This window comes from Protopterus annectens, chromosome 1.part0, assembly GCF_019279795.1.
Source record: "Protopterus annectens isolate FY-2018-M chromosome 1.part0, PAN1.0, whole genome shotgun sequence".
NCBI lineage: Eukaryota > Metazoa > Chordata > Ceratodontiformes > Protopteridae > Protopterus > Protopterus annectens.
This window is the reverse complement of record NC_056725.1, coordinates 1883231658-1883259512: the sequence shown is the minus strand read 5'-3', so window position 1 is coordinate 1883259512 and position 27855 is coordinate 1883231658.

Here is a 27855-nt window from a genome sequence, read left to right as displayed (position 1 = left end):
ATGATAGTATTTGTGAGTAAAATGTATGTATGAGCTGCATTTTTTCTTTCTATATATGTACATTGTTCTCAGACATCTAATTGCTGTGTTAGACTACAGACTTCTGTCAGGTTGTCCAAGTATCTCATTATGTTTAGGTGTCGCCTTTCAGAATACAGGTGATGATGGCTGTGGGTTCAACTTCCCCTCTCATTTGTGCATGTTAACAACCTTGGTAAATTAAGAAGTGTGTTTATTCTTCATTCAAGTATATTACCTGTAATTTTGTCATGGTAAATACACACACACACACATATATATATATGTGTGTGTGTGTGCGTGTGTGTGTGTGTGTGTGTGTGTGTGTATCTGTACACATCAGCTTCATTTAATCATTTTATATGTACTTCCCTCTTCCCCATTTTATTTTATTATTATATGAAGTAGCATCTAGACCTGTACACATCCCTCAGGCAAGGCCTGTCGGCCTCCCAAAGGTGTCAGCAGCAGCACTACCACCACCATCAGAAGCACCCAAAGCATCCCTGCTCCAGCCTGCCAGAGTCACCTCCAACTACAAGTAGCACTGCAGGGGATGATAGTACCCTTTTACCCACCAGTGACAGTGCCTGTGGAGCTGGCAGCTTTGTCATCTATCGATAGATGGCAGACATAGTGAGAGAGATAACTGACAGGAGGTTAGACATCTAAACTGACCCATGGAGAACCTCTCCACTGATTCAAAGAGTTTGGTCACTGTCCAGCACTGGCTCCATTATCTGAGGCAGGGTCTAGAGGTGACAGTACCCAGGGAGGCAAGTTACTCTCACTGTGTCGCATCTGGCAAGGACTGCAGCTACAGAAACTCACCCTGTCCTCCATCCTGGTGTTCCCATCCATGTTTGATATACATCCCCCACCATTGTTTCCCTCTGTTTTTCTAATGTCTCCTTTGCCATTCTGTTTCCTCTGCCTCACTATGTTACCACATGCCCCATTAGTCTTGTCTATCTTCCTGCTTATCTTCAACTTTCTTACCTCACATCCTTCTCCAACATACCTTCTTTTCATTTATAAAAATGGTTACCTATCCCAAAAAAAAAATTGCCCCACCTCCTTCCTACTTATGCCTTACTTTTTCACCTTATGTTACACCTTCTGTCTGCTTCCTCTTTGCATCTCTTCCTATACCCATAGTTTCACCATTTCATTTGATCAAAAAACTAGTGAACACACCTCACTGATGACCATTTAATGCTTCCAAATCACATCTCTTTGTTGCAGTCTTGCTCATGGGGTTGAGCAGAGCTCTGCACAGGTTCAGAACACAAGCACTGGTACTGTTTATGTTATACCATGAAACTGGGCTGCCACGTTTCACACCTCAAACATCTATGTTCAACCACTATTACACCATACTAATATTGGACTTTATCATCAGAAGTCACAAAAATGAGTTGACCACCATTGTGTGACGGTTATCATGTGCTTAAAAGGATGCGATAATGAATTTTCAAGCATTTCATGAACTGTAGAAATACACCCAAAACAGCCCTGTTGCACTAAACTGACTCAAAACTGGAAAACGTGCAAACAGCTTCCCTTCAAGGGTTTGTAAGAGACATAGTCAACAAATCAAATGTACTGAATACTCCGGGTAGAATTGAATAAAAAATGCTGTTGAATGCAGAAATGTAATTCACAGACATTTAATCACAAAACAATGCCAAGTAAAACTGTTTAATACCAAACTACACTGTGAGGCATTTTCATCCACAAAACACAGACTTCCTCAAAACATAGTAATGGTCAAATCACCCACAACCCCTCATTTATGTGCTCTACTAGAATGTATAACAAGCATCAATCAATTAACTAATAAAGACATTATAATTAGCCAATAATTCCCTTAAAAATGATGCCTTGCCAAAAGTTTAAAAATTGTAATATGAAAAGTAGCATCCAGAATTAAAACTATACATATAAAACTCATTAAATAAGCAATTAGTGGATTGAAAAAAAATCTTTTAAAAAAGAAGAAATAAAAGACCATGAAGTGTGCACAACAGTTTGAGTACAAAATATTTCTTATGTATAAAATTATTATAATTTTGCTACCTTCAGTTTCAACACTGGCATTATTGTGACCTTTTCATTTAGCACAGGACTATTACTGGCATTAAGTTTAAATTGCCAGAATAACTATATTCAACCTGCGCTTCCCATTCTCCACCCCTCAAGTCCACATTTATCCTGTCTAGGATTCCAAACTTGAAACCTGTACAATCTTTTCATTTTCATGTATGTTTGTCTAAAGCATTGCTCAAATTCTTGATTTTAATGTCATATTTGTGCTCCGAAATCCTTTTGGTCAACTTTCTACCTGTTCTGCCAATATAGAAAGCTGAACAAAATGAGCACTTAGCCACATATACCACCATCTGTGTTGAACAATCTGCATTTAAAAAAAAAAACAAACAAAAAAAAAACAGTTGTTTCATTGTTTGCTCCTACAGTAGTTTTCTTTCCTACCAGGATATCTTTACATTGGTTGCATACCACATTTACTAATACCTTTTGTTTCATTCATATAACTGTTGACTTTGTTGCCCATCTTCTCTGCATAACTTTTAATGTTCCTATTTGCTTTATATACCAAATAAGTCCCTTTACCAACAATGGGCAACACATCAGAACTGGTCCCTAACACATTCCAATGCTGCTGCTGTTTGTCGAAGGAAAAATTTCAAACGGCACAATAGGAGAAGTAGAACTGCATAAAAAAAAAAAACTACATCGAATGGCCATAGTTGACCAAAAACCAAGAAGCAATGCAATACATAAGGTAAGTGATGGGAAAACTTTTACATTTTCCCTTTTTCCCACTGTAGGAGGAGCACAGCCCCCACCTTGGTTGGTTGTTTGTGCGATGTTGGTCGACTATGGTCATTCAATATAGTTTTTTTCACTGATGTTCTACTTTGCTGATTGTCCTGTTTGAAGTTTTTCTTTCGGTGTTTCATGGTTCACATTTATTCCAATTCGGTAGCCAAACATAGACCCAAAAAAATCATAAGTATTCTTCGCTAACATTCCTTGTATCAATGCATCCTCAAAGAAGATGTCAGTCTTCCTGTATGCTATATTGATTTGATTAATTGAAGTACTCTCATATACCAAATTGTTTTGCAAAATATTGAACATTTTCCCAGGATAATCTATTTGGTCAAAAGTGACCACTCCCCTATCCTTATCAGGCTTCATAACCCTAATGTTTTCATTATTTATTAATTCAGCCAATATAGACTTCTCATCCTTAGTTAAATTGGACTTGAAATGCACGTTGCTCTTGCTAATCCTGCATAAGTCTTGCTCACATAATTTTTCAAATATAGAGATAGTAGGATGAGGTACTGCCTAGTATGTACTCTTCTTTTTAAACATGCTGGTGTTGAAGTTATCACTACATGAACCAAACTGAACTGCTAAATTCAACTTCTGGGTGAAAAATCGCAGTTTACACAGGGCATCTACTAGATCAAACCTGCAAGTAGAAACAACGTTGAAGACTTTCTCTAATAACAAAAAGTGTTCTTTAACAATGGTAATATTGCTATAAAAGGATATATTGAAACCACTGTGTGAAAATATTAAGTTGTCTTGGACTAGTATACATTCTTGTTCTCCCATGATTTTCTCCATTGCCTGTAACCCTGGTGGTTGCCTCCACAAAATTGTTCTCTGCGTTTGGATATTCCCTCCTGTTTTGATGCTCCCTTTGTTCTGCTATTCTTTCTGAGTGTCTCGGAAGGGGAGGTTCTAAAGAGTCATTAACATTGTTGCTACTAACCATACCTCTCAACTGTACAGATTTTCATTGAATGTCCAGATTTTTGCTTCATATTTTTGGTCCAGTTTTCATAAAATTGTGGTTTTCTGGCAAATTATTGGCAAGTCATTAAAGAGTGAAGTCAGAAAATAGTGAATGGCATTTGAGTTTCAGACTTCATTCCCTTCAAACAAATTCATGCTAAAGTAAAACCTGTTATTCTACCAACTTCCTAATTTGTAAGCTCACTATTTAAAAGTTGTCCCTATTTTGTGGCCTTTGTCCTCCCATTATTTATGGTTTTGTCCACATTTCTTGCTCTAAGAGGTTGAGAGGTATGCTACTAACTCCAATGTCATGGGTGTCTTTCACCAAGTCACTAAATTTAATGTGTTCTATAGCTTTGTACGGTCCCCCTTTGTACCCTTTGTTGTGGTTATTACCTACTGGATAGCTGTTTTTAAGCACATAGGCTTCATTCAACTTATATTGCTTAACATCCCTCTGTCTTTTTATTTTTTCTAAATATAATTGACTGTATTTGTTTATCAGTGTGATTAAAAATTCCTTCATATTTACTCCTTTTAAAACTAAAAAGTAAATCATTAGTAACAGAAGTATTAAGCTTAGCTGTGTCCTCAAGTAATTTCTTAATGATTTGTTTCTTCTAATTAATAATTCCATAAGGCTGAAACCACAACTCTCTAAGACCTTAATAAATTCATCAACAAAATTCATTTTTGTCCATAGCATTCCTTACTTTTTCACTTTATTTAATACTTTCTGTCTGTTTCCTCTTTTCATCATTGCCTATACCCATATTTCCACCCTTTAATTTGGTCAGAAAATAAATACTCCTCACTGATGACCATTTAAGGCTTCCAAATCACTTTTCCTTACTGCAATTTTGCTCATGGGATTGTGCAGCGCTCTGCACAGGTACAAAACACAAGCACTGCTACTGCTTGTGTTATACCACGAAGCTGGGCTCCCACGTTTCACATCTCAAATGTCTATTAACTATGATCAAGAGGCTCATTTGTTCTTCCATCTTCTCAGCGCAGCACCCTAGTCACTCCACATGGGGACCTAAATTTGCAGGGTTGATTTGCTTTATATGCAATAGATCTTAATCTTTAATGGTGGGAGATGAGAACTACATACAAGTGCAATTGGAAGATATTTTTTCTTGTATCTTATTCACATAGCTATTCGTTTACCTCTCATCAGCCCAGGAGTTTGGGATTTCTGCATTGCACACCATTGTAATGTTTGCAGTATTGCTTATCATTATGTGGTATGCCTGTGACATGTGTAACATCTTGTGCCATAGTTTGTGATACAAACTATGGCTTTGTAAAGAACAGTCCCAGGGGCAACAATGTAGGGCAGAGGCTTGGAACAGCCCAGCACAAGATGTAACAAATGAGCCTCTTGATCAATAGGCACTGGGGACACTAGATGATCGATCGGATTTTCATCAAAAGAAAGGCAATTATTCTCTTTCGTAATTAAACAAGAAAGATTTTAAATACTCATTGGGAACTGGCTGGCAGAGTATACTAATTTACATGGAACCAGAAAGTGTGTAGATGCCATTAAATCTAAGATTTGGATTTGGTTCCATGCCATGCATACTCATTTCGTGTGTTTATGTGTAGAGAATGGCAGAATTACATTATTAATCGATTTTTATCCATTTTTTAAAATTACTTTTCTAAATGACTTTTTTGTTCAGCATGTTTTGTATGCATAAAATGTGAGACAGATAATGTTATTGAAATGAAATAGCATTTGAAAATTAACATGCTGCATTATTTATCACAAATATATCAGTTAGGGATTTCATTAACGGCCTTGATGATACAGATTTTAAAATATGGCAAAACATAACAAGTAAAAACATGGTCTAATCAGGGAAGATAGGTCAGCATAGCATCTTATCTGAGCACATACTTCTCCCAAGCACAAAAGTTGGCATGCTTATTTCTGCATTTACAGCATAAACTGCACATTCAGTTTTAACCACCTATTTTTTTACATATGTAAATTTTCTACTTCTGTCATTTGACCAGAAACTTTAAGCCAGATTTATTGTTCGCAGTCTAAAGCTATGTTCCTTAGTGGAATGTCTATAAGTTCACAAGATCAGTAGTCACTTTGTCAGTGAGTGACCATTCACCATTTTATCTGGTGTGCTTATGAAATTCTTAAACTAGGACATTAATGTTATTACATGCTGTCCATGCAGCAGGAATGAACTGTAAAACTCTACCGCTGCATGCAGCTGGTTCATTGATGCACACCTCCCTCTAAAGTACTCAAAGGCAATGCTGCAGATTAGACATGAATGCTAAATAGCTGAAGTACATTTTGCCATGTCAAAGGGGGTCTAGGCATCATTTCATCCATGTGATGGCATAGAAGCCAACATAACATCATTCAATAGTGCAGTCTATCCATTGTATTATAACGGGACAAAAATAAGTTGTCTTTTTGACCAAATCTTAATATTTTTGCATAAGTCCAGGAATTAAACACATTTGCAGTTGTCATAGTCTACTGTTAATAAAATGACATTGGTAGTACAACAAAGCACACATAGATGAGCAGCAGAAGCTTCTTTTGTGATACTGTGATGGATTGCCTGGAGAAAATATCATTGCCAAATGTAATCTGCTGATTGCACCTGCAGGCAGTTTAAACAGTCCTGCAGAGCTCCAAATTATGACTTGTGCTACATTTTGTAGAGCTGAAAGTTTGGGAGCACAGATAAGCTCAAATTGAACTGACTTGATGGAATGTCTACATCATATATGGACATGACCCAGTATCCAGATTTCGGCATTCAGTACCCAAGATGATGACCACCACTATTTGTGTGAAATGATTGCCAAGGACATCATGGCAGAAGCCCTGCTGATTGTCATGTAACATTTTGCTGGCATTTTAATTTAAGTTGTGGAATGTTGATATTTCATTGTTTCAAATGTTGCTGTGTCACAGATGAAATGTAATACTATTTCTAATCACTATTAATAGTTCAGTGACTTGGAGTAAACAAAAAAAAATGTTCTTTTTTCTTACTTTTTCCTTCTTTCCATGTTTATGTGACCATGTAGTTAGCATCTGTGCAGACTGTGCCCATGTTTGGGAATACAGACACTCCCTCACTGCAACAAAAAAAAAGTTTAATAATGTTTGTCATGTGTTTAACATTTTAACAGCATTATTGTGGAGGGGCGGCTACGGTGGTGTAGCGGTTAGCATTGCTGCCTCACAGCAAGAGGTTCTCTGGTACAATGCTGGGATGCCTTCTGTCTGCATGTCCTCCCTGTGGTTGCATGGGTTTCCTCTAGGTGCTCTGGTTTCCTCCCACATCCCAAAAACATGCTGTGGGTGGATTGGACACTCTAAATTGGCCCTAGGCATGAGTGCATGCGTGTGTGTGCCTTCTGTGGAAGGTTGGGCTCCGGGCTGGCAACTCGACACTGTAAAAACTCTACTGCCAATCATGAGCATACAGGTGATCCACTGTGACAACCCCTAACTGGGAAAAGCCGAAAAAAGAAGATTATTGTGGAGTTTTCATGGTTCATTTGACTCCTGATTTAAGTAAAGTCACTTTTTTATTTTAAACTGCATGTAGTATCTCTTCAAAAATATGCAGTTAAAATGTCCACACGAATTGAAATTAGACTTGCTTATGTTAACATTTTAGACATTATTTGCCACATCACATTTTATGGATTATCAGGTGCATCTGTGCTGTAGTCATTGATTTCTGCATGACAAAAGAAGACTTGTTATACGGTACTGTGAAAACAGGCCCTGCGATTTGTAAACATAATGCAGTGATGTGTGCATGGATCTTGCATACTTTGTTTAGTATGCTGCTTTTTACTACTGTGATGCAGACATGAGTCGCGGTACTTGGTGATGTACAATCGACCTAAGAGTTTCCTAAAATGGTGCACAGGGTCATGTACTACATCACTGAGCACTGGACACTGCTGTGCCCCAAGAAAGGACAAATGCTAAGTAGGATGATAACATTTACACAGTGCAGTCAGCAGCAGCTTAGAAAGGTCTAATATGCCTTACTAAGGAGCTACATGTAACTAGTTAGTAAGGTACATTATACAGGTCTTCATTGCTATTTCTGTTGCACGGTGGTTAGTCTTCATGTGGAACAGTGACTCATAAAAATGTGTCGTTTATTAGGCATGAAGGCAGACCTAGAGTCATTTAAATAATATGGCAATGAGGGGATCTGGTACTATGCAAGATCTTGTTAGTGGAAGCTTTGCAGCATCATTATGTGAGAGACGAACAAGAAGGGTTATGGTCACAGGTTTGCCTACACCTCAGGGAAATTCATTCATGATAAGATTTTTTTGTACTTTGCTGCAGAAGTGAAATTTTCATGGGCAGAACTACAATGGGGCACAGAGAAACAACTTTGAAGTTGTGAGTCCTGGTGGGTGCTGTCCCTAAACAATTAAAAGAAATTCCTCCCACGTCCGTTATCCTGGACCTTTGTCTGATATTATTTCTTGGCCTTGTTCCTGATTCTTGAGTTAAGTGGTTGAGGGTTGCAGGAGGGTTTCCAATAGCATTACCTCCAGCCTTGAAATAGTGATTAAAATATATTACTGTATCTATTTTTCACTGCTTTTGGCTATCACAACTGGTAGTCAGAAGAGGCTGTCTGCTTGGAGATGGGGAGTCAACATAGCTCTGAACTGTACCTCATTAGAGCAATGTTCTTCAGTTTGTGAGCTCTGAGTGTTAAAACTTCCACATTGTTCCACATTGAAATAGTCTGGCCCACAGTCATTATTATAGTGATTTTTAACAAATATCCGTGATAAATAATACTGAATACATTACTTCATCCAAATAACTTTTTTCAGTGTGTGGAAACAGATATTTTATTTACCATGTTGTGAGCTTCCTAAATGAGGTTGTTACTAAATATTCCATAGTTTGCCTTTTCCTCCATATTGTTAGAAGTTGTTCTGTATTTTGGAGATGAAAGATAGCAAACTAAGGGATGCAGTTGGTGGAGGAAAGCTGATAGGAGAATGAGGCTGATCAAATTACAGTGATCACTGCTGTGACATGTTGGAGGGAGTGAACTGAGCTTCGTGTCTGAAAGCTCTAATTTGAAGTACATCACCGTGATTCGTTGTTCTTTCACTTTTTCATGTGTCTCAAAATAGACACATTCCATTTGGCACCAACACATGTTTTTCTACCCAAATATCTTATTAGAAGTCAAAGAGTTTTTTTTTTTTTTTTTTTAACTGCTTTCAGGACTAGAATGCAGCCAGAAAATCCAGCATTACAGAAAGTTTATGCTGTTGGAGTCTGGCGCTATGCCTGGTTTACACTTGGAGGCTATTTAACCTTGGATGCCCAGAATATATATGTACTAAGTTCTGATTGTATCAGAAGTAGCTTAATGATGTGTAATCTAATCTCCAAGAGGGACTAAAGTATAGCCTTTCAATGAAGGGTCTCAGTGGCTTTAATTTATGTGCCTTAGCTGCCACAGTTTGACATTCTACAATATACTTGGTTTTCATTAGGGGTCTATGGCAAAGTCCTGCTTAGTACTCTGAATACAATAATAGCCTAAATACTAATTCAATGAGCTCTCATTACATTAGAGGAAACAAATCCAATTTATTCCTCTTGAATAGAGTTTTTTTTTTTTTGTATTTTCTAATTACTTGACATTTAACACCCCCATCACCCCAGTTTACATTCATGAACAACAAACTGCATTACAATCATTTGTGCGTGTGTGCATGTGCATCTTACAGCTGGAACAACTGGCTAAATACATTTTGTATCTCAGAATAATTATATTATTCTGAAAAAATTGCTATAATACTTTGTATTGTTACAATTATTACTATGTACTGCCAGTAGTCTTGTGTAGCCATTTGGATGCTCTGATTTGCCATTTATTTCTCAAAAATAAAATACATCGATTCAGTTTTTCAAGCTGACAAATTCAGTATGCCTCATAATCATATTATTTGTGCCGTATTATAAAACAATAACCAAAAATGCTCTTTTCTTAGGAAAAGTAGTTTTGTCATTGTATATGCAAGAGCAAAAGAAGCAACCTGCAAATGTCCCAATATATCATTGTTCAGCCGATCTCTGAGTAATTTGTATACAAAGCACAAAGTCTACAAACTACCATGGGAATGAAGACACCACAGATAAAGTCTAGTAAGTACCTAGGAGTCTATGAACCTATCAGAGACTTGTCCATATCTGAGATTATTTTGTCTTCTTTCCCTAAAATGTATTAAATTGTACAAAAGAATGTAAATGTGACGTTATGAGAGGATCCTATTCTGAAATTTGCTAAGAATATCTTGAAGCAGCACAGGGATACAGTCATGTGAAGTTAAGATGGAATTCAGGTCAGAATGGGTTTTAAAAACTGACTGAGTGTAATCAAGTTTTATAAGTGTTGCAACATATCGAACTGATGTTGCTGACATCTGGTGTTTCACTATTGATTGCACAGTGATGTTTTCAATATATTAAGTGTTAGTCATAAATGTTGCCAGGTTTTTGACAGTTGGTCTTTTGGCTATATTCTTTCTGCAGTTTGTCTTTTGGCATTAGGGATTTAGCAGTGCTCTCTTTGAATTAATATGCATTTAATAAAAATCCCATTATGTAATCCCTTACCTGTCATGTTCATTGAGTGCTCTGTGTATTATGTGTACTTTATATAAGTGTTTCATCTGCAGATTATACTGATTGCCTTAACCGTTTGTTTATCACTCTATTTGCCTTTTGGCACAAGTCATACCTTAAAAAAATGTCAGTTTAGACTGGTCTGTGTGTAAGATTAACTAACTTTAAGTAAGTAAATAAAATAAATCTGCATTAGGCAGAACCCCAGTAAGAATGACATGCATATGTTTCTTGATGGTGCTATTAAATGCCACTATACAGCTGTCAAATAGAAATCTAATACCCCAGTAACACAGCCTGCACCGCAGCTTTAAATTATTGGTGCAGTTTAGGAGTTGCATCTAAACTAAGATTAACAGGCACATTTATATCTCCTGCAAATGTCTTTACACCCTGTAATACCTCTCTTTTACACTCCCAATCTTCCTACTTTATTTTGTTGGTGGAGAATTAAGATATATAAATGTGCAAGCATTATTACATTTTTCCATAAAAATATATGCTTGATGTGCTGGAAACTGAAGGACCGTTTCTAAGCAAGACCAGGTAATCTGAATATAAAATAGTTTTACATTGTTGATAAGAAGTTACTTACTGTGTGAACAAAAGTTAATATACTGTGTAAACATAAGTCCATGGCTATGTCCTTCAGGAGCTTCGAGTCCTTATGCATTTCTGTAGAGATTACCTTATGAATTTTGATACTAAAGGTTCTTTTTAGATAATTTATTGCCTTGTAACATGATGCCACAAGGATGCTAAATAAGTGACGTTTATTTGCCAGAAGCAAATGATTTAGAGTCTCAAAGACCCTTTTTACATAAGCAAAAACTATACCTGTTAGTTTTCCTTGGTCTTCTGGTAAGGGAAGGATTTATCAGTATCCATGGCCTGATTGTGAAAGGGCAAGAGAGTTTTAGGAAATTCTAAGCATGAAGCATTAGTTGCATGCGTAGCTCTATATCAAGAAATGCCAAGTGTATCTTACGAAAGATGCTTCTACTATGAATGGACAGTAGTGAATGTACCGAGGAATCTGTATCCCTAATTTGCATTTGCAAAAAAAAAAAAAAACTGCCAAAATGCATTTTTTTAAATGTTTGTCCAGGGAGCAAGATCCCTGCACCCGCCCCCCCCCCCAATGTGAGGGGCTTGGCTTCCACACATCTGAACTTATATATGCCAACTCCATAGTCATACTAACTCAAAGAATGGGGACATTTGCACAAAAAGGGCATTACTGCTAGTACAAATCACCAGTGGTGGTTTCCAGTGGAGGAATTCCCATTGTTGGTAAGTTGAACCTCGTGTAACTGCTGAAGCATTCAGTCTTCATCCACCAGTAGGGTAATGCTGAAAGATTTATTGGTCAGTCCAGTAAGACAGACTATATGACACATTATGCAAGGAATTACAGGCTAAATGCATTGTATTGTAACTGTGGGTCATGTCTGAGATAATGTTATCCTTAATTCATTTGGTCACAGGACTGCATTCCTGAATAGAAAGGCAAACTTAGGCAGCATAGAAAAGGGTAGCAGGTATGGATCTTTTACATATATTGTGTGTTTTTCTGTTTTTTTCTCATGCCCGTAACTACCTACTATGCCCACATTATGCCCAGCAAGTAAACAAACCCAAAGCCACCACTACAAGAATTATAAAAGAATAAACACAGTCAGGCAGTAATAAACCCTTTTGCCAGAACAGGTCAAAAGGGAGCTGACACAAGGAATGAAAGCAAACAAGTCAGGAATGTATCAGTAAACCATTCAAAGTTTCATAGCTATCTTCATCTAAAGCACCAGAATGGGTCTACAGTCTTTTCCACAGTTGTAGATAAAGAAAGCTGAGAATTTTCATCATATAAAAACACCACCATTCATTCTGAAGGATTCCTTAATTCTGTTCAAGAACCAATCACATCTGTTTCCAAGATATAAAGATAAATATTCAGACAAATAATGACTGGAATGATACATTTGTTCAACCAGTAAATTCTACCCAAGCTCTGCCTGCAGATGGTCTATTGCATACTACCCTGGTAAATAAACAGAATACATAAATAAAACAAAAATAAATAAATGACCAAAGAAAGAAAGAAATGAGGTTTGGTAACAAACCAATTTGTCCAGGGACATCTTTGTGTGTGTGTGTGGGGGGGGGGGGGGTTAGATAAATATATCAGTAGGTATTAAGAGGAAAGGGGGGAGGGTTAAATGAGAATCAGGGATGTTTGGGAGGAAATTAGGTAAGGGTAGGGAGGGCTTAATGGGTTTATGCAAGTGTAATTGGGTAGGGAATCCACATTTTGGCATGAACTTGCTACCTACCCTCCCTCCCCCTTTTTAGGGGAATAATGGGGATTGTGGTAATTTATCAGATTGGGTAGGGCAGAGAAGAGGAATAGGCTTGCCCTCTTCTGTTCCCCCACTGGTATTTGATGTTCATTTCAATGTGTTTGGAAAGGAAAGTGAGCAGTTGGATACTGATTGATAACTAAACGAGCGGAGGTAAGGAAGCTGCTTATTGGCTAGATGTTTAATTCAATAACTGGTAAATTAAGTGAGTGATGGGATGCTGCTTCATAAGTAAATAAGCGAGCTGAGGTAAGGACACTGCTTGTTTGATTGGATCTGTAATTTAATAAATGGTAAATGCAGTGAGTGGTGGGACGCTGCAGCATAAGTAAAGCAAGTGAGTTGAGGTATAGACACTGCTTACTGGGTCAGGATGAGTGAGGTCACACTGTCCTGATTAATAATACATAAATGTTTATGATGTGATTAAAATCAGCTATATTATGTTTTAGTTGTAATTAATAAATATGTCTTAACAAGTTATGTTTATGAAAGTTTAATAAAGGTCGTCAAATGTCATTCGGTGTGATGTGTTTATTGATGGGGACCGGGACAAAGATCTTTAAATGCTTATTTTTATCTGTAAATGTTTTCTTAACTGCATTTACTAGTATAACAAATAGATCATTCCAGTCATTAGCATTTGTCTGAGTATTGCCTCAAAGTGACTACATAAAAAGCATTCTAAGGAAACTCCAAAGCATTTTATGTTATATAGTTTTTACTGAAATATGAATAACATATACTTTCTTTAAATACCTGATAAACTCACAAAACATCAAAGAACTGTTAAAGCCTGGCTTGATGTTCACAACACTAAAATCATTCAGCCAGATTTAATAAAGCCTACATGGTCCATTTCCACCATGTGTGGGTTGCAGCACGATGTTATGGATTCAGTATGTGACTCTACACAATGTGTAGAGCCACGCACAGCCACACAAGACAGGTAAACAATGTGGTATGCAAATTACAGCATAAGCAACTGAACTGTATGCTAATCAACCAATCCAAAATGGAGGAGCTATTCAACAAGCTATAAAGCAACCGTGTAGACTCAGTGCTGGTTTTCCAGAAAATTTCAAAACCTATTGGAATACACCCACTGAAAGGAGTCTACACAGAAACAATGATGGGGCTGCTGTTGCTTTAATTCATGTGTATGTGCAACAGGCTGAAGTCTATGCTGCTGCTGCTGCTAATAGACTAAGACCAAGAAGGAGAAGGTTTTCAGGCCCTGGGTAACTTATCATAATCCACATGATGTGAAAATTGTAGAGCACTAAAGGATGGATAGAGACACAGTACAGGAACTCTGCAACCTCTGTCATCCTCAACTCAGAGCCAGGGAAAACCGAGGGAAAACTACCCAGTGGAGACAAAGGTACATGTAGCACTTAGAATCTTAACTATGTGTACCTTTCAGAGACCAACTAGGGACATTTTGAGGGTGTCACAGGGATCGGCATCCAAGATCCTCCATCAGTTCTTGAATGCTATGCCCCAATATGTAGTGACCACATACATTTTCCTGTACTCCTGAGGATAGGGCCAGAAATATGCAGGAGTTCTTCCTTGTAGCACACTACCGTAAAGTACTGGGTGCCATATACTGCACACATGTAGAAATTAAACCACCACCTTGGGAAGGCTATACATTAATAGAAAGGGCTTCCACACACTTTTAACTGCAAAGTTGTGTGTAATGCCAAGGGAATCATCTTAAATGTGTGTGCTGGCAACCCAGACAATTAAGACGACTTGCATATCTGGCACATCTCCCAATTATATCAGATGTTCACTAGGGGGGATACCCCACAGGGTCTTTTACTGGGAGGTATAGGTTAGGCACTGAAACCATGGCTGATGATACCTATCAGAAATGCACACACACCTGCTGAAGAATGCCATAATGAGTCACACACGCTCAAGCCACAAATATCATAGTGCTTGTGTCTGGGCTGCTGAAGCCACTGTTCCAGTGCATAGATACATCTGGTAGAGCCCTGCAGTACAATCCATGGGCGTGTACTGAAACATTCACAGTAAGTCCCACTTTGCACAATATCATCCTGAGAAAACATCTTCAACAGGATCACCAAAGAGAATGACCACACATCCCACCACCAGTGCCAAGGTCACCACAGCCACACACAGGTAAGAAGTCAGAGGGGGAAGCAGCAGCTGCTGTTGGTGTAAGCAGACATAGGCATGCTCAATATGCCCTTGCATTGGCTAAAAGACAATGCATAACACACACACTCACCAGCTAAGGGCCTAAAACTTTCCTCTTATGCACATACCTATAGAAACATCAATACCAAGCAATTAGGGATGTGCCTGTGCCTCCATGATGACCCTAAACATACATTGAGTGGTACAGGAAGAGACATGTGGATCAGGTAGAAGGATGGACAGCAGGTTTCCTCTCAGCACTCCTAACAACCCTTCTGCGTGGCACCTTGCCCACACTTTGGCTACAGCTGGAGTCAATAGGCACTCGAGCCACAGTAACCACACTTCCCTGATTAATTGTCTCGTCCTCCACCTGTCCAATATCTGAGGGCTCACTGGAATCGGTAGGCATAGGCCTAAAGGTTGTGTCCAAGGGAATTTCAGGAGATGGCTGTATGTCAACCTCATTGTTATATTCAACCTCTGCACCCCCCTCCCTCACAACTGTGAACTGGGCCTCTGTTTGCCACCATCATCATCAGAGTCTACTGATACTCTGACATCAGATGGTAGGAGTCCTGCACTTCCACTGTTAGGATCTCCTGTGATAATAAGCAACAAACACATGAACAATTAATACCTACACTACTATAGTCCAATATATGCTAACAAAATAACAGTGGTGCCACTATTAGACAGTATAGCAATACACACAAAAGTCCTGACATCAACATCACACACTAAAATATTTCTTTGAATTGCTTATCAGTACCGATATACAAATATTTGGCTTACCATGTGCAGATGTTGGTATGCTCTGTATGATGAATGGTACTGAAGAAGTTAATTAAAAGGTAAGGACAATATGATCTGAATTAACATTTACACAGGGGATAATACTTTTGGCCCTTTTTATGTCCATTAACTATACTTTCAGCAACAACTTGGATGACAGTTCCAACCTATGCCCATATGTAATCAATCAGAATTAATTAACTGCAGCAGTCTTCAATTCCCCACAAAACAAATTCTTGTGAAACAGAACTAATGTATTGGTTTTATATGTTTTACTATACAACAGTATTTAGTAATTGAGATACAAAAGTTTAGAGGTTGAAGCTCCTCCTGGGACATGCTTGTTGTCCCTCAGTCAGTAGCACCACTGTCAATGACATACTGTTCTACCCTTTCCTGGGAGCTGTCTGGATCCCTGGCAGTGGACAGGAACTCTCTATTTGCTGTTAGTGGTGGCTGTATAGCAGGCCCCCTTGATAACCATCCAATCCCTGGCCACTGCAGCTGCTATCCTCTGTGCAGATCAGATCATGTCACTGGCACTATGGTGCACCTGGTCATATGTCCTGCTGGGGCCACCCATTGCATTAATGTCTGCCATGATCTGCTGCCAAATTTGAATTCTGCCTGACATTTCTCCAGGTCCCCTCTCAAGTAGGAAGGCATCGTGTCACCTAAAAGCTTCAATCAACTTCAAGATTCTCAGGGTCAGTGAAGGGTGGTTTTTGAGCACTGAGATACCTAGGTGCCATAGTTCTAGGTGTCCGAAAAGACAACAGAAGGATAATACATATAAGTATCACATAACTACAAAATAACTGTTCCCAGATAGAACCAAAAAGGTAGTAGTTTAGTATTACCCACTGGAGAAACATAAAACAGTCTAGAGATTTGAAATATGAACAACCAGCAGGACACAAAAAAAGGAGAGTAACAATAGCAACATATCCTTGTTTGTAACATAACAGAAATGCAGCTTTGCTGCCCCACCCCCAAAAGAACAGCCAAATGACACATTTTGATAACAAACTATCCTTTAAATGCTACAGATGCTATCAAATGAACTGTCACTGAAATAATGTCTACAGATTTAACACAGAACATTCCATAATAAGCTATTGCCAATTATGTATGCCTGTGAACTGCCCTGACAAACAAGCCCATGCCATCAGTGCACATCTAACTAATGCATACAGATAAAAGTGCAAAAGCCTTTGTTAATCAAAATATATATAAAACTATTAAACAGATTTTTCTTAATTACATTTCAGCATATGCAGTATGTAACTGACAAAATGCAAGCATACCTTCTTAAGTTCAATAATCCTCTGTGCAGATTTTTCCCACTATAAAAGCCTATTTTGTCTGTGTTCTCCACATAAACAAGTCTCGTCACCTTCAGTTTCCCTGGCTACACAGTTGCCTTTTTATAGTGAAGATTCAGGGCTGTCAGCATGGTGAAGATGCAAATGAGGTGTGAACTCATTAGAATTGCTGAATCTCAAATATTCAGCTCCATGTATCAGATGTAAACATAGCACAGACACTCCCTCAGTGTTTGTTTTTAATGGATTGCAACTGTGAATAATTACTGATAGGGAGAAGAAAAACACAACAGCAATACAGGCTGCCCTACATCCAGTGGGTGTGTCAAGTTAGATTTACAAAGTTTGTTTGTGTCATTCGGCTTTTCCCGGTTAGGGGTCACCACAGCGGAACTCTGGTCCGCTAATGATTGGCAGTAGAGTTTTGCATGCTGACTTGCCGGGCCTAACGCACAATCTTACAAAGTAAAACCATAAATTTATTAACACAAATGATAAGAGCTTTCATCTCTTCACTATGAAGAACCTTCATCAGATAAACATACAGCACAACTTCCTTTTATACAAAGCAGTAACAGGAAGTAGAAAATTAAAGCAACATGCCCCCTAAAAAAGCTTTCTTGTCCAACATGCGTAAATCAAGAACAGTAGGTCACATTTACATAGCCTTAAAAGCAAAAGAATAAAACCTTATAATACTTTCAAGATTATAAGAATATACATCACCTATATTTATATATATAAAAATACATCTAAAACAAATAAATAAACAAGTGTTATATATAAAAATATATAAATATATAAAATTATATATATGTGCCAAGAAAACAAGTACCCCCCCCCCCCGAAAGAAAATCATCTCACCAAAGCTTTAAGTTTTAAAACACTGGTTAAAGAAGCCTGTTCATTTAAACCTAGTGATTGCATCACATTAAGTCTAAGTTGCGACACCAACTCTACTTTTTCAAGTAGCAGAGGTCATGCTCTACATCTGTCATTAGCTTTAAGGGATTTGAATACAAAAAAATGTAAAAATATGATTCTCAAATTCAGCACAATGTTTAGATAGAGCATTTGTGTCCTTCTTAATTGTAATATCCCTTAAGTGCTCATAAATACTGCTCCTAAATTTTCTTTCTGTTTTTCCAATATAAAACATGTGCCAGACATACACAAAGCACAATAAATCACTTTCTCTGTATTACACATAAACTTACCAGCTGTTTTAAATTTATAACCATTCTTTGTAATTTCATCCATCTCCAAAATATGCACACAATGGGAACAAAAAACACATTTCTTCATCCATCCATCTATAACGGACCCAATATTTTTCTTAAAAAAATCCTTTAAATTATTACCCCTCCAGTAAATAATAAGTGGTCCAGCACTACATTTACCCCTAATCTCCCTATCATATTTCAAAACCTGCCAGTTCTTTACCAAGACATAATTTATTTTCCTAGTTGAGCTATTAAATGTAGAAATGAAGGCACATTTATATTTATTTATATCACTATTACAGTCACTGCCCCCATTCCACAATGTAGGATTATTAAATCGAGTATCACTAATCATGGCCCTAGTATTCAGGGTACTTGGGGGTCATGTGTCACCCACCTGTCAAGCAACATTACCCAGAATGGACTTATAGAACCCCCTTTCCATTGTTGCAAATTGCGTTTTCCATCATGTAACTGCACTTAGTGGCATTGTGTGGCAGTTAGCATGGTTCCCCAGCAGCTGCAGCAATTGAACACCAGCAGACAGGACTCAGACAGCCAATAATTAAAACCAGATAATTCAATTAATTCTGTTGGGAACCATACAAATATTCTAAGTGGCATTGTGTGGCAGTTAACACAAAGGCCTTAAGAATGATTAGGAAATATGAAGTAACTTGTTCTATAGCAGCAGCTGTAAGTGTAGGGCTGGAGTACAGATGGACCTGGGTTATAGTACAGGATGTGCAACCTTTATTTACTGTTGTGACAGTACAGTTTATAGCAATGAACTGAAAAATAAACAAGTGTTATTTCAATGTTCTTGCGGCAACAGATGCATGTGTAAAACTGCCATACACAAGGTCTTGGGTTGTAATACAAGATAGTCTATAAATTTTTAATGTTTTTCCACTATGCCCCCAGTGCATGTCTGCAGACGTAACTCATCTAAATGTTACCTTCCAATTTCCAATAGTGCACACCCCTCAAACTAAGGACAAGTGTCAGATTAACCTGCCAGTTTCAATTATTTAATTTCTCATTGCTTGACTCTGCTGCTCTCCCCTTAGCATTGTGCAAACATAGTTTGCATTGTTGCTCAGGTTTGATCACTACCAATAAATGCAATAACTGCAATTGTCACAAAAGCTTTAGTTTCTATTGCTCTAGCTCAGCTGGTAGATATGGCTGGTGTTGGAGAGGAAGGTGCCAAGATTAGGACACAGATGTGGGATGCCCAGGAGTCCACGATATTTATTGGACTCCTGGTAAAGCACCACAGCCAAAGGCTTCTGCAAGAAAACTATTCTGGCTCCCAGTGGAAGTCTGAGGTGTGGAATAGTTTGGCCCAGGCTATAGCCAATGCCACTTGTATCTCATGCACTGGACAGCAATGTAGTCATCATTTTAATGACCTACACTGGTGGAAATGTGATAGTCTTAACCATTAGTTGTATGAATTTGAGACTGAGGACATCCCACAGCTGTGTATGTATGACAATAAGAGAGTACTTGTAAGACTTAGAAAGTTAAATATAAACAAGACTTGTATGCATAATGCTCTTATGTTCTTTTCTGCTCTTTCCCTACCTTCCACCAAATGTGAGTTCAATTGGCAAGCTCATGTTGCTCGACTGGAGAGACTGAGGAAAGCAAGTGGTATGTATGCAGGAGAACAGAATTGTTATTGTAGCTTTAAAAGTTAAAATTAGCTTTTTTTGGTCTTTTATACACTTGTAGAAATTGAGCGTGCAAATCCCAACTGTAAAAGCAGGTATGCATGCATTAGTCTATAGCGCGAACCAATTGCAAGATTACAATATTAGACTGTAATCAGGGGTTGTGGTTTCAAATATCATGATTCACAACTATAGAATACTGTTATTTATTCAATAATATTTACATTAACTTACAAAACTCTATACTAGTGGCACAAATCCCCTGCTGTAAACTTTTATCTGTATAACTGGAACACACATATGTGCAATATATGCACATTCCAAGGATTACTTTCAGTAGTCTGTAGTATAGTGCATATCTGTTAGGATATATACGTAAATGTAATACTTCAGATCAAAGAATTGTATAATTGTGTTAATTTATTGTATGTCACAGATAATGGTACTAAGTTTATCTCTTTTTTTCTCTCTCACCCCAACCCTTATCTCTCTTTTCTATTTTCTAGTATGTGTCATCAAAATATCTCCATGTCATCCATGTGTACCACATCACTAAATGCTACACAGCACAAAGAGGTAGTCCAACCCCACTGGATCAGTCTGTCCCTGCTAAACCGGCTCTTGCACTAATGCCCAGCATGTCTGGGAGCCAACCAGGCAACATTGCTTCTGCTACCTCTGCACTACCAGTGCCCTCAGGTAGTACTGTCCTGCAGGAAGCAGGTGTAGTGGTACTCTGTGAGAGCAGTGGCAGAGGTGATGATTTCATCACCCACAGGGCGATGCTAGTGATAGTGAGTAGGGTCATGCACCACATCATTGGTGTACGGCTATGCCAGATGGAGATGCTGCACTCATTCATGGTCCATAGGAAGAAAAGATGTCAAGAACTCCAGCCACCAGCAGAGCAAGGAGGCAGTGATGACAGTCCAGTGGGTGAGGACTCAATTCACACTGTCTCCAAGCTTGATGGGCATGAGCCTGCGTTGTCCCCTTCCTCAACCCAGTTTAGGTGTCCTCCAACATTTTATGTCCCTTAATGTCCCTGCATTTACTTCCTCATCTACTAAACTGATCTGACTGAGATATACCTATGTCCCTTACCCAGCATTCCTCTCTTATTGAATTAAAAAATAACCATCCCACACATAGCTCTCCATTTCACACATGTGTCTTCTTAACGCATTTGATTTGGTCCAGTTGGCTATACAAAATGATGATGTTGTTGTCACCCCTCTTTCTGGAGGTGACGGTCCAAATTCACCTAATATTCTGCACATATGATCAGTTTTTACTGTTGAAGAAATGGATAGCTGGGGTTCCTTCCTATATCCCTCCTGCACCTTCCTGTATTGCTTTCCCTTTGTTCTTCTCCCAGCTTGCTCCCATATCACCACATATCTACCCCATTTTAACACCTATAATCCGGTCAAAAAAAAAAAAAAAGAATCACGCACAACACACATAAGTAACAGAAAAAGCAATGGATCCCTTCACTTTTTGGCCTCTGTGTTTATACAGAGATTCGCATTGCACACCAATGCCAGGAGATATTGAACAGTCGTAGAATGCTATGGTTATCTCGGTGCAATCTCACTTAACCCCAATGCTCTATGCTAACATACAACAACACATGTACTATAAAGAATTAATATCATTGCATTATCACTGTTTATTTAAAAGTCTTTAAAAGTATTAGATACATCTGTAATAAAAAGAAAGGAAGAAGTCTTTAGAGTTGAGTGTCACAAAAAGGCTTTATTTACAATAATACAAGTTGAGTGCTTTCATCCACAGGTAATAGGACTTCTTCAGAAGGTTCTGAAGAAGTCCTATTACCTGTGGACGAAAGCACTCAACTTGTGTTATTGTAAATAAAGCCTTTTTGTGGCACTCGACTCTGAAGACTTCTTCCTTTCCTTTTATTATTGGTCGGTGCTTGTGGTTTTACTATTAGATACACCTGGCGTTGAACCCAGTATCATCTGGGCTCAAAAATAAATTTGTTAATGCATTTACACCTGTTGCTACAGAGTCATTTAAGCAAGAGGTACATTTCACAGACTCAGTACTAACTCTCAGACTTTAGTAATGCAGCTAGTATTTGTGCAGTATTTAAGTACATGCAAACACGGTATTGAAAATTTGTATCTCACAAGAGCAAACACTTTAACAACCGTCGCACAAACCCGCTGCTTGTTACGCTATGGAAAAGTAAATATTATTATGTATTACTGCTGTTTACTGTCCATTTCCTGTCTATGACATGTGATTACATGTGGAAACATAACAAACTGAAAGCCGTATCTAATGATATGTCTCATATTTACAATACAGCCATATATTGCCTCCCCCCAAGCACTGCAATCCTGGCATCTCAGTACTTTTTCACACATATATCACCTACACTACAGAAAGTAATGGCAAATGTTGTGTGATAAATAATGCATATCAATCTGTTAACATGCAGAACTAGAACTATTAAACCATAAGCCTAAAAGCTTTATCTGCAAGGCTAGGGAAGGGATCAGCATGGACCTTATCCACATAGACATAGTTGACCTTCAACACAGTGTAACCGACCCATTTTAGTTTTGTCAAGGGTAGAGCTTGCTTATTAAACCTAGTGGACTTCTTTGATACTGACACCAAAGTCCTGGATGAGGGATAACAGAACATACCACCTATGTTGAGTTATCCAAGGCCTTTCACACTATCCCCCATTCAGGTATCATAGAAAAAATCTCCCATCTGGGGATTAACCCACACACTACTAAGATGGATAGCCAACTGGCTCATTGACAAAACACACACTGTCAGAGTTGGGGACTGCACCTCCACCAGTTGACCACTTACCAGTAGAATACTACAAGGATCTGTGCTGGGTCCTGAACTGTTTGGAAACTATTTCTCAGAAGTCCAGGCAAAAATAGATGGCGTGTAGCTTACCAGGTTTGCAGATGACTGTCACCTGGATGCAGTCATATAGAAAGTCTCCCAATTATGTTAACATATTATGGAAGGGGCTGACACAGACAAATGATTGGTGCCAAACTCAATGACTGAACCTTAAAGTGTAAAATTCCTCCTTGTCCCCCTTTGGCAATGAAGTACCTCTGCTAATTATGATATGCATGGCACCCCTCTGAGCTCAAGCAGAGTGTTGCAAGACTTGGGATCACATACTGATAGCAATCTACACTTCAGCCACTATGTGTCCATAGTGGTGAGATGCACATTCCACACTGCACACTTCATAAATAAGGCCATCAAATCCAAGTCCAGGAAGGTCATAGCTCTGCTGTACTCTATCCTTATCAGACCACTAATTGAGTACAAGGCTCCCTTCTGTCTATACCTCACCAGACATCTGCAGCAACTGGAAAAAACACAGATGTTTGTAACTGGGAGAATCCAGGACCTCCAAAACATGGCGTGCATGGAAAGGCTGCAAGACCTGTCACTGTACTCAGTATCAGGCAGGCTGTAGAGAGGTGACCTATGCCTGGCCTACAGAGCAGTCTCAGACCATGCCTTACTGGAAATGCTGGACATCTGCAAATCAAGTGGGACAAGAATAACATGTTTCAGGGATCTCAGCCTAGCCTGTGACATAAACAGAAGATGCTGGGGAGACATATATATCTCTCAGTGATTACCATTCCTCTGTAATACACTTTCACTGCAAGTGAAGCAGTTATCCTCAATGACCCTATTCAGTCACAACTTTGACAACTGGATGGGTGATTGTAAATTCACCCCTTGGGTGGCACCTATGTCCCTCATGAACAGGGCCAGTCAGTGCTGATCACAAAATCACTCCACTTGCAAAGACCATCTACATATGCTCAATAAAGGGTACGTGTGTTTTTACATGGCTAGGCTTGTAAAAGCACTAAGGCCATTAGGCTAGTAACCTCCTATGAAATTATGAAGCTATGAACCTATGCAGGCCTCCCAGCATCTTCTCTACAACATGCCCTGATGATGTCATATACTATAAGTTGACCTGCTGTCTTGTAAAAGTCTGACTTATATGGTGGACTTTGCATAAAGTACAGAGTTCTGTAGCCTTTGTAGTTTGATAAGTAGGGGTTCTGTTCTCACTGCAGTCAAGTGTGTTTGTGTGTGTGTGTGTGTGTGTGTGTGTGTGTGTGTGTGTGTGTGTGTGTGTGTGTGTGTGTGTGGGCGTGTGTGTGTCTAGCCAAAAGAGGAGATGTATGTATCCTATCATTACTGCTGCAATCCCATGAATTTATAGTATTTTAATACTTGCACAAGCCTACACATCCATTTCATGCAGGCCTCCCAAAATATCCTCTCCAACATGCCCTGCTGATGTCATCCACTATAAGTTAACCTGCAGTGTTGTAAAAATCATACTTGTGCCGTGATGCTTGTGTAAAGTACTGAGTTCTGTAGCCTATGTACTTAAATAGGTAGGGGGTCTGTTCTCACTGCAGTCATTTGGGGTTGTGCATGTGTGTCGGTGTGGTTGCTTGACATTACAGCGATCCTTTTACACCAGCATATGGGATACTGTTCTTGCCATATTCTCTTCACCAGTCACCGCTGACGTCATCAGCTATAAAGTGTTGTCTGAGACACTCCAACTCAGACATGAGCTGTGGCAGTTGCCTTAAATACAGAGTTCTGTAGTCTGTGTACTTAGGTAGGGGTCCTATTCTCACTGCAGTCAACTGTGTGTGTGTGTGTGTGTGTGTGTGTGTGTGTGTGTGTGTGTGTGTGCTCTTGCTTGACATTACAAAGAGCCTCTTACACCAGCATGTCAGATAATGTTATTACCATATCCTTGTCAACAAACAATGCTGATGTCATCAGCTATAGCTGATTTGTGGATGTGCACTATTACCACTAGGGCAGGGTCAGAGACTAGCCTGGAGGCCAGGCAGAAGTCACCTCATCCTATATTGTACAGATTACAGTTGCATGGCTTTCAGTCTATCTACATACATCATTGCATAGATTGTAGGCCCTGTGTTTCTTGGTGAGAAACTCCTGTGGTCTCTGCAGCTGCTACATCTGTCTGGTGAGATACATGTAAAAGAGAGAATTATACTCTATTAGTGTTCTGATGAGGTTCGAGTACAGTGCTGTAATATAATCCTAAGATCTAAATACGATGGTGTGACTTATGATGTGCATAATATAGGCTTTCAATAACAATGTGGACACTTGTTGGTCAAAGTTCAGGTTTCTGTCTATATGTGTTCCCAGTACTTGCATCACTGTGTTTCACCATAGCGGGACTGCTGTCAATGCTGTAATTAGCAGGGAATTCCACTTTACAGAAGGCCAAAATAAAGACACATTTTTGCATTTATCTGTAGACTGTGTGGCATTGTCACCAATCATTTGTCTGTGTCAGCCCCTCCTGTAGTATGTTATCATCATAGGTGGGCTCAATGATTGCACCCAGTATGTATGAATCAGGAAATGTGGTAAGCCAAAGGCCATATATTTTAGCTTAAAACTGTCGAGAAATAGATTCCAAACAGTAACGAGCAATGCACAGATCTCTGGGGTACACCAATGGTTACAGCTCTACTGGTAAATGTTGATTCACCAACTTTCACAGTATGTGTTCTGTCAGTGAGCCAATTAATTACCCATTGAGTGACATGAGGTTTAATCTCCAGCTGAGAGAGTTTCTCGACGATCCCTGTGTGGAGAATTGTGTTCAAACCCTAGGCCAGTTGAGGATAGACAGTATGCACTGTCTTACCTTTATCCAGGCCTATCACACAGAATCAACGGGCTGTGCCAACATCACAGATCACCTATCATATGACTCATCACATATACATTCCTGGCAGGGTTGAATATAGAATGGTGTTTTCAACATGCATCTGTGTGAGTTGGGGGGGCACCACCCAATGCATGCATGTATAGACACATCCTGATTCTCCTCATCTGCGAGGTAGACCAACATGTCATCATGGACCTTTTCTAAATGGACACTAGTGATATCCCAGCTGTGTGCAACAGACCTGTGTGAGTTGTTAATGCTACATCATGTCTGTTATATCTGTTAGATGTCCTCAAGGAGATCATCAAGGGCATGCATGATGACAACACTATCAGCCTTTTGAACTTGACAAGCCCAAGGCATTTGACACAATTCCACATTGAGGTGTTCAGCCAACACTGTCAGATGTGGCTATATACACCTATATCACCAAGTGAGTAGACCAGTGTATCACATACATGGTATCTAAATATGCTGATGTGTGAAGTGACCTATATCGCAGGTCCATTAATCAAGTCCATACATCAGGACTGTCTGCTAGGCCCTTTCCTGTCCATTATTTACATAATGGACATCACAGATGACATACACATCTTGTGTTCAAACAGCTGCCTGAAGGACTACAGATTGTGGGAAATCATTGACTCTAACTTTGATATCAGTATAATACAGACAGTATCAGCACATACCAGATACTGCTGCCACAGCCACAACAGCACCTGCAATGAGAAGAAAACATGGGGGATTTGTTACGTCAGGAAAATAAACACATGACCAAAGTATAATGTGGACATCACACCCTATAATCAGGCCAATAGTTATGTGATCTGGGGTAGATGATAAGTGTAACATCCACCAGCATGTGGGCACAGTGCTGACTATTCCCTTGCATGTATCACAACTACTGAGCATGTGAAGGACATCCACATCCCAGGCCATACTGCCTCCGTAGTCTACAGCCTTCATCTCACCAAAAACTGAGTATAATACATTCTTCTTCATGTACTTCTCTACACATGTTCCAGTGATTTGTAACTGAAGTGTACTAACTTTGTCACAGTGAGCTGTCACATATCTTATTGGCCATACATAGTCATTTTTTTATGGCATAAACATTACTGTCTGATGGTGCTGAACCCCCATTAAGTTGTTACAGCAGATGCATGTGTGTTACCTGTTCTGTCGATGCACATAGTACATACATAGGTGTTTGACAACATTAATGGCACGGGTAACATTCATGACAGTGTGGATTGTACTATATATATATATAATGAGTGGCATTAATACGCAATGAGTGCTGCTGCTCACCGTGCATCACCGCACACACATGTAAACCCCATGTAGGTTTTGTGCAAAGCTTACATCGAGTTTACTGAATCCCACAGATTCTCTTTTTAAAATATGTATATATAAAGGAAACATAGCCATATTATGCAAATCTGTATGTCTATTAGACAGAGTATATCAGTTTCTAAAGGAATATACACCTCTGTTTCTAATACCTAACAAGTGATAACTTCTATTAAATTCATATAGTACAAAAATAAGACGCTGCCATGAAAGTAAAGTTAAAATTAAATTTTGTTCCAAATCTGACAAAAGAATTTATTCTTTCACTCGTCATTCATGGAATGTAATATGCTTCTTAACATCTTAAAATAATAATTTGTAGTATTTCAATAAGGAGTATTTCTACACTCTGGTAACTACACCAATAGAAACAAAAATTAAAAACAATGTAATTTGCGACTGCTTTTTCATTATATCCTCTTGTGTGTGCCTGATAAAGTACACAATCTTCCTGTGACAGACTCCCATTCTCTGGGAATATTTAATCCCAGACACGTCATTCATGATTTGCTCTGGCACAGTCCTAGAACATGCAATAGTCATCTGCATCTCACCCACTGCACGACCAGCAACTATCACTGGCCTTTCTTTCCTCCATGTATAACTTGGTTGGGGTAAGATAGCATCTACACAGGATT